Below are 8058 nucleotides of genomic sequence, written 5' to 3'. Positions count from 1 at the left end.
TACTGTGCAATTGCATAGGGCTGGCATATGGGAGAAATCAAATACAATGACCATATACAGTTCATAACAATAAATATAGAGCATGTGTTCATATACTAACTGGAGGACATCATGTAAACAGCAGGTATACAAGCCAAATTTACTGTCATCTTCCATAATTCATAAAAATAGCAATTACAGTGGACAGTATATAGATGATCCTGATATTTAGATGAGTAGAACAGCAGGCAAACCACACATAACTCACAACTTATAACCCTGAATGTCCCAGAAAAATGACTCTGTATTTAGATGAAAATTGTTGAATACATACGTTACCATGCCTCGTTGTAGGAAAACTTCTAATACTAATATTGCAATTGCATGGCATTGCAGTCTCCTATGAAAACCCTGCCTCTCATTTAGACACTATGATGCAATCATCCATTGCAGTTGTTGTTACACACACTGACACACACAAACACAAACAACACATACACACACTGAAGCATCATGGTTCTAGCCAGTCGGTTCTAGAAATGCAACCAATTCCCTTACTTTTATGTTATGCTAATTACCCTTGCTCTGTATATATAACAATGATGGGGTGAGGCTTTATAATTCTCATATCACCATGTGATATGAGAATTATGAAGCCTCACTCCCACCAAACTTGATAAATGTCTTTTGCCAAGAAGCAAAGAAGAACATGGTGAAGAAATTCTTCAGTCAAGTGTGAGTACATTCTGTATCACAACATGTGACTGTGCTGCTTGGATGCAAAAACATCAGTGTTATGATGTGATGATGTGAGGTAGTGTCAGCTGTGACAAGGAGAGTAGGGCAGTGCATGTGTAATATATGCCAGTATAGCTAGCTGGAGTTTTGTAAAGAATTATATGTCATTTGAATATCCAACTGATTTGTACAGATGGTTATATTAAGACTGTATTTGTAAAATTGCTTGTGTTAATAATGTATAACAACCTGTATTCAAACTGGAACCTTAGTTTGAGAGACATCCTTACAGAACTATCTGCAAGTATATAGAGCTGAGTATATTTTCTGTGTTATTCTGTATTATAGAGCTCAATTGTCTGCTTGATATCTGTGTCTTACTGCTCTGCAAATATATAGAAAACAGTATATATATTTTTTTATAATTTGCACATTCCTTACATCTTTTGAAACTGTTTCCCCACCCCCCTCATTTCTGCCTTGTCTTTCAGCTGATATAATTTAGCTAGTGCTGTGTCTCCTTTTAATTAACAACCTGTATTCAAACTGGAACCTTAGTTTGAGAGACAGCCTTACAGAACTATCTGCAAGTATATAGAGCTGAGTATATTTTCTGTGTTATTCTGTATTATAGAGCTAAATTGTCTGCTTGATATCTGTGTCTTACTGCTCTGCAAATATATAGAAAACAGTATATATATTTTTTATAATTTGCACATTCCTTACATCTGTGTTGAAACTGTCCCCCCCTCATTTCCTGCCTTGTCTTTCAGCTGATATAATTTAGCTAGTGCTGTGTCTCCTTTTAATTAACAACCTGTATTCAAACTGGAACCTTAGTTTGAGAGACAGCCTTACAGAACTATCTGCAAGTATATAGAGCTGAGTATATTTTCTGTGTTATTCTGTATCATAGAGCTAAATTGTCTGCTTGATATCTGTGTCTTACTGCTCTGCAAATATATAGAAAACAGTATATATTTTTTTATAATTTGCACATTCCTTACATCTGTGTTGAAACTGTTTCCCTACCCCACCTCATTTCCTGCCTTGTCTTTCAGCTGATATAATTTAGCTAGTGTTGTGTCTCCTTTTAATTAGCAACCTGTATTCAAACTGGAACCTCAGTTTGAGAGACAGCCTTACAGAACTATCTGCAAGTATATAGAGCTGAGTATATTTTCTGTGTTATTCTGTATTATAGAGCTAAATTGTCTGCTTGATATCTGTGTCTTACTGCTCTGCAAATATATAGAAAACAGTATATATATGTTTTTATAATTTGCACATTCCTTACATCTGTGTTGAAACTGCTTCCCCACCCCCCTCATTTCCTGCCTTGTCTTTCAGCTGATATAATTTAGCTAGTGCTGTGTCTCGTTTTAATTAACAACCTGTATTCAAACTGGAACCTTAGTTTGAGAGACAGCCTTACAGAACTATCTGCAAGTATATAGAGCTGAGTATATTTTCTGTGTTATTCTGTATTATAGAGCTAAATTGTCTGCTTGATATCTGTGTCTTACTGCTCTGCAAATATATAGAAAACAGTATATATATTTTTATAATTTGCACATTCCTTACATCTGTGTTGAAACTGTTTCCCCCCCCTCCCTATTCTTGGTTGTAGTTTAAATTTGGTGGCTTTTGTAGTGCCGCCCACTGTAGATTTGATCTAAGACACTCCCCAGGACATCTCTTTACCGCATTCTACCTAATAAACCCTTTCTGCACTTGCTTTTAGTCCTTTTTAATTTAATTACATTTTTTCAAACTGTGTGTGGACTAATATTGCTACATATTCAAGTGTGCCAGCTTGCACTGCATGAGAATTGTATTTACTACTGCTTTTGCTACTTTACTAAAAAAAAAAAAAAATTCATCTGCTTTTACTGTACTTGTGTTTCTTCCTACTTTATTTTGCTTTTGCATCATCTTAAAAGTTCTCAATTGTATTTATTACTGCTTGGTGTAACTCATTCTAAGCCTTTTAGTTTAAACACTTGGGCTTCAGACCAGTTGTTTTACATTGAGAGGGTTTGTGGTCTGCACTGTAGTGGCAGAACAGGTAGCTTACATCCTTCTATACTGGGAACTGCTGATTGAGGGCTCAGTGTCTGTTATTCTAAAAGTATATTAATTCTGGTTTAAGCACTTGGGCTTTCAGGCCAGTTATTTTACATTAAGAGGGTTTGTGGTCTGCACTCTTGTGGGAGGAGAGGCTGGACTCTGCCCCTCTGAGCTGGGAATTTCTGGTTGAAGGCTTATAGTGCATGCATATCTGAATTGCTTCTTACTGAAATTGGTACACCTTGTTTGCTGTAGCATAGACTAGATCCAGGCCTGCTGAATCTAGCTTTGTTTGTATAACTTGAGCACTAATCCAGGCATTATTTAAAGTATTCAGTTGTATTTATTACTGCTTGGTAGTAACTTGGTTAAAGTGTAGCTATCATTCTAAGTCTTTTGGATTAAGCACTTGGGCTTCAGACCAGTTGTTCTACATTAGGAAGGTTTGTGGCATGCACTGTGGTGGCAGGACAGGTAGCTTTTGTCCTTCTAAGTTGGGAACTGCTGATTGAGAGCTCAGTGTCTGTTATTCTTAAAGTGTATTAGTTCTGGTTTAAGCACTTGGGCTTCAGGCCAGTTATTTTACATTAAGAAGGTTCGTGGTCTGCACTCTTGTGGGAGGAGAGGCTGGACTCTGCCCTTCTGAGCTGGGAATTTCTGGTTAAAGGTTTATAGTGCCTGAATATTTGAACTGTATCTTACTGAAATTGGTACACCTTGTTTGCTGTAGCATAGACTAGATCCAGGCCTGCTGAATCTAGCTTTGTTTGTATGCTTGTTATTTCCCTGGAACGCTAATTCCACCTAAAACATGGCTTCTCAGTGCTTCTGTGTATCCCTAGTGATATCTGCATTGTTTACTGTATTACTGTACTTATTTCCTTGCTTCGCTTGAAAGAAAGTTACTGTTTGTTGTTTTTGCATTTAAGTTACCTGTAACACATTGCACTTGTTACCTGGCACTTGCTCACTAAAGCAATTATAAGTCAGCACTAAAAATTAAAAGCACTACACCCTCACTCCCCATTGGCCCTTGTTTTCAATTATAAAGGAATTCCCAATATTATTCTAGCATATCCAAAGGTCAGTTGTCAATCTCCTCTCCGGTCCAGCTGGTGAATGTGGGAATCTTGAGGCAATGTTACAACTGCCTCATGTACACAGACAACCTTCTCTTCCTCCCAACAAATTCCAACACATATGAGAGCTGCAACCATATAGCCAAACTGGAGGCTAAGCTCTTTCAACTCAGTACTGGCATAACCAGTCAGGAGGAGAAGGAAACCACACTCACTACAATTCTAGTCTCACATAGACCTACCACGACAGCAAACCAAACACATAATCACACAAAAACATACTCGGAGGCTCTAAATAAAGATCTGCCTAAGCAGCAGAGACCTCCAAAGCATACACCCAAGCAACCGCTACCCCAAAACAAAACACGTGCAACACATATCTCACAAAGCCAGTGTGCCAAACAGTCACAGCCCTTAAGGCTAAACAACACACCTGATACACTTGTAATAGGTGACTCTATCGTCAGGCACACTGACGTCCCACTCACCAGGCTGAACAAGGAGAAGGTCGCGGTGAGCAGCCTGTCTGGTGCTAGGATCCGCCACATAACACAAGTACTCAGGTAACTCCAAGGCAAGTACAAATATGACTCAGTCATTGTCCATGCTGGTGTGAATGACCTGAGATGTACCTCCCTGGACTACATGAAAAGAGACATAGAGGAGCTCTCTGAGCATGTAGCCCAGGCTGGTATGACCCTGACCTTGAGTAGCATCTTACCCTCACCAAGAATGATGCCACAATATGAAGACAAGATGATCAATTTCAACAATTGGCTTAAGTATTGGTGTCATTCAAAGTGGATCCAATGCCTGTCAGCTTGGGATGATATGCACGACAGCCACGATGCTTTGCTAGGGATGGTTTGCACCTGTCACCCCTGGCTTTCGGATATTGGCAAAGGCTCTTGCTACCCCCATAGTGCCTTTTTTAGGCAAGGCTCAAAAGACAAACCGACCTCCATAGGTATCACAAGGGATAAGAAACTAAGAGTAATGCTACTCAACGTCAGAAGTCTAAACCTCAAGATGCACGCACTCAAAACTCTCCTTAGCATGGAGAACATCGATATCTGTGCAGCAACAGAAACCTGGTTCAGGACTCCCGAGAGCACCCCAGCACTTCCAGGTTATACCTCATACCATGCTTTTCGGCCCCAAAACTTGGACCAAAACACAAAAGGAGGGGGAGTATCGATATTCATCAAAGATACCCACACCTCCAGGTTGGAGGCAAAGCACGAAGCATCAGAGACTATCCATGTACAACTAACAGTGTGTAAAACTGCCTTCCAGTTTATATCCTGCTACAGACCACCCTCCCAAACCCAGGAACCCCACTCGGCCTTCCTGAGAACACTGGAAAATATGAAGGTCTCTCCAAACACCATTATATTGGGCGACTTCAACTACCCAAACATAGATTGGGAGCATTACTCTAGCTCCAACACCCTTGCCCAAAGGTTCCTAGAATTCATAAACTCAAATGCTATGGAACAACTTGTTACCACTCCCACAAGAGGGGAAAACATACTGGACCTGATCATCACCAACATGGGGACTCTATTCTCCAGACCAGAAGTGTATCCTTCACTGGTAAGATCAGACCATAAAATGATCTCACTGGATATTCACATCCCGACCCCACCCCCTGCCCAGAAAACCACAGTGAAAAACTTCTCTAAAGCAAATTTCACACTCCTCAAAACCGAGGTGGAATCCTTCAAAGCCCCCGGGCCTGTGGAAAATACAGCCCAGACCGCAGAATCCTTTATAAATGCATTCTCTGAACACCTTCAGGAATGCATGGATCATGCAATCCCAAATAAAACCAAGACCCAATCCTCCAAAGGCAGACGACCTGTCTGGTGGACCCCAGCCATAAACAAACTATACAATAGAAGGAGGAAGCTACTACATGATAGAGCAAAATCCCAAAAAGGGAAGGCATCTCTGATCAGTATTAGAAAAAAACTAAGGGCACTCATAAAATTGTCAAAGGCCAGCTTCGAGAGAAAAATTGCACAGGACACTAAGGATAATCACAAGGCTTTCTTTAGTTATGTTAGGAACCTGGGTGGGAATTCCCAGATATGCTCAGAATTAGTCCAAAATGACAAAAAATACACCAAACCCACAGACATTGCCAACATCCTAGCTGACAGGTTCAGTGCAAACTCTCCCCCTCCCCACCAAAAGGGCAAATATCTATCCCAGCAGAGTGCTGCCCCCCTGACATCTCATATGGTCAGGTGGGAGCCGCCCTCTCCAAAGCAAAAAACACAGCATCAATGGGACCAGACGGTGTCCCAGGCTGTGTCCTACATGAACTCCAAGAAGAGCTAAACCCAAACATAAAACTACTGTTCAATCTCAGCCTTACTACAGGATATGTACCCAAAGAGTGGCGTACAGCAACAGTGGTCCCACTCCACAAAGGTGGTGCCTCAATGGACCCTGGAAACTATCACCCCATAAGCCTGACTAGCTTGGTCTGCAAAGCTATGGAAAGGATCATCATGGACCTCATAAATAAAGATATTGGGGACCTACAGACACTGGATCCTTCCCAATTCGGCTTTGTTAAGGGCAGATCCTGCCTCTTAAACCTGGTTGACTTCTTTGAAACAGTCACCAAGGCCATTGACAAAGGGAAGGTGGCCCACACAGCCTATCTGGACCTCGCAAATGCCTTCAATACAATACCCCACTCGGGCATTATAGATAAGCTCACCAGCTTAAATATAAACCCCTATGTCACTAGATGGGTTGCAAACTGGCTCAAGGACAGAACCCACATGGTTAGAATTGCTGGAGCCATGTCAGACTCCAAACCAGTTACAAGTGGCATCCCACAAGGCTCAGTCTTGGGACCTCTCTTGTTTGGTATATATTTCTGGGAGGTACAGGCCAACACGGAAGGGCTGTGGCTGACCAAGTTCGCAGATGACTGCAAACTGGGCACCATAATTGATTCTCCAGCCGACACAAGCATCCTCCAAAAGGGCCTCATAGAAACAGACAACTGGTGCCAGAGCCATGGCCTCAAGCTAAATGCCAAAAAGTGTATAGTCATCCCCTTTGGCAAAAACAAAGTGCCCACAAATTACCACATAGGTGGTAATCCATTAAGTACAGAAGAAGTAATTAGGGACCTGGGGACCCAAGTTGATAGCAATCTCTCATTTGACAACCACATGGCCAAAGTGGTTAGAAAAACATTTTATATAGCCCACTAATCATGAAGGGATTCACATCTAGATTAGGGGAGGTCATCGTGCCTCTTTACTCATCCCTCATCAGGCCCATAATCGAGTACAATGCCCCTTTTGGGATGTACCTTACCAAACACCTGCAGCATCTGGAAAGACTCCAAAAGTACCTCACCAAGAGGATCAAAGGGCTCAAACAGATGCCATATGCTGCCCGGTTAAAGAAACTCCAGCTCTACTCAGTGGCATACCGCCTGCTCAGAGGTGACCTGTGCCTGACGTATAAGGCCATGTCCAACCCAGAATTAAGGGACATGCTGCACCTCAAAAAATCCAAATCCCATCGAGCTACATGCTCGAGAGACTTGAACCTCAGCACTGAAATAAATAGGACATGCTGGAGGGACAGATTCATAACCCAGAGGCTCCCTTCACTCTGGAATAAAATCCCAGTCCAGGTTAGGCAGAGTCCCTCATTGATTCTCTTCAAGAGGAGTCTTGATGAGTGGATGGCAGATCATAGGTTTACCCCAGGTATCACTTCTGTGTCACTGTTAGACAGAGGCACAGTATACTAACCCCGAAAAAGGGCATAGCAAAATTAATTTAAAATGGGTGGCGAAAGCCAAACGTACTCTGGCTAGGCTTATAAATGCCCTAGGGCAGATAGCCTAGTATGAACCTATGAACCTATGAACCTATAAACAGTGTGTCCTGCAGGACAGAAAATAAATATACATGCATGTCAGACTGTATTGTTGAAACTGATGAAATGTATGTATTTTAACAGAGGGTACTGGAAGGGAAGGGGTTAAGCTCAGCCCAGCTAACCTTAAGAAAAAATAGCCTGAAATTAAATGACTTGTTTTAGGCCATACAGATTTTATCTCACATGTATGAATGCAGCCAGAGAATGGCTTATTAGTTTCTGCAGGAAGAGTAGAAGTGTTGGAAATGGTTTACAGTTTCCAGGTGCTGTA

Source organism: Protopterus annectens, chromosome 1.part0 (assembly GCF_019279795.1).
Source record: "Protopterus annectens isolate FY-2018-M chromosome 1.part0, PAN1.0, whole genome shotgun sequence".
Lineage (NCBI taxonomy): Eukaryota > Metazoa > Chordata > Ceratodontiformes > Protopteridae > Protopterus > Protopterus annectens.
This window is presented reverse-complemented; position numbering follows the sequence as displayed.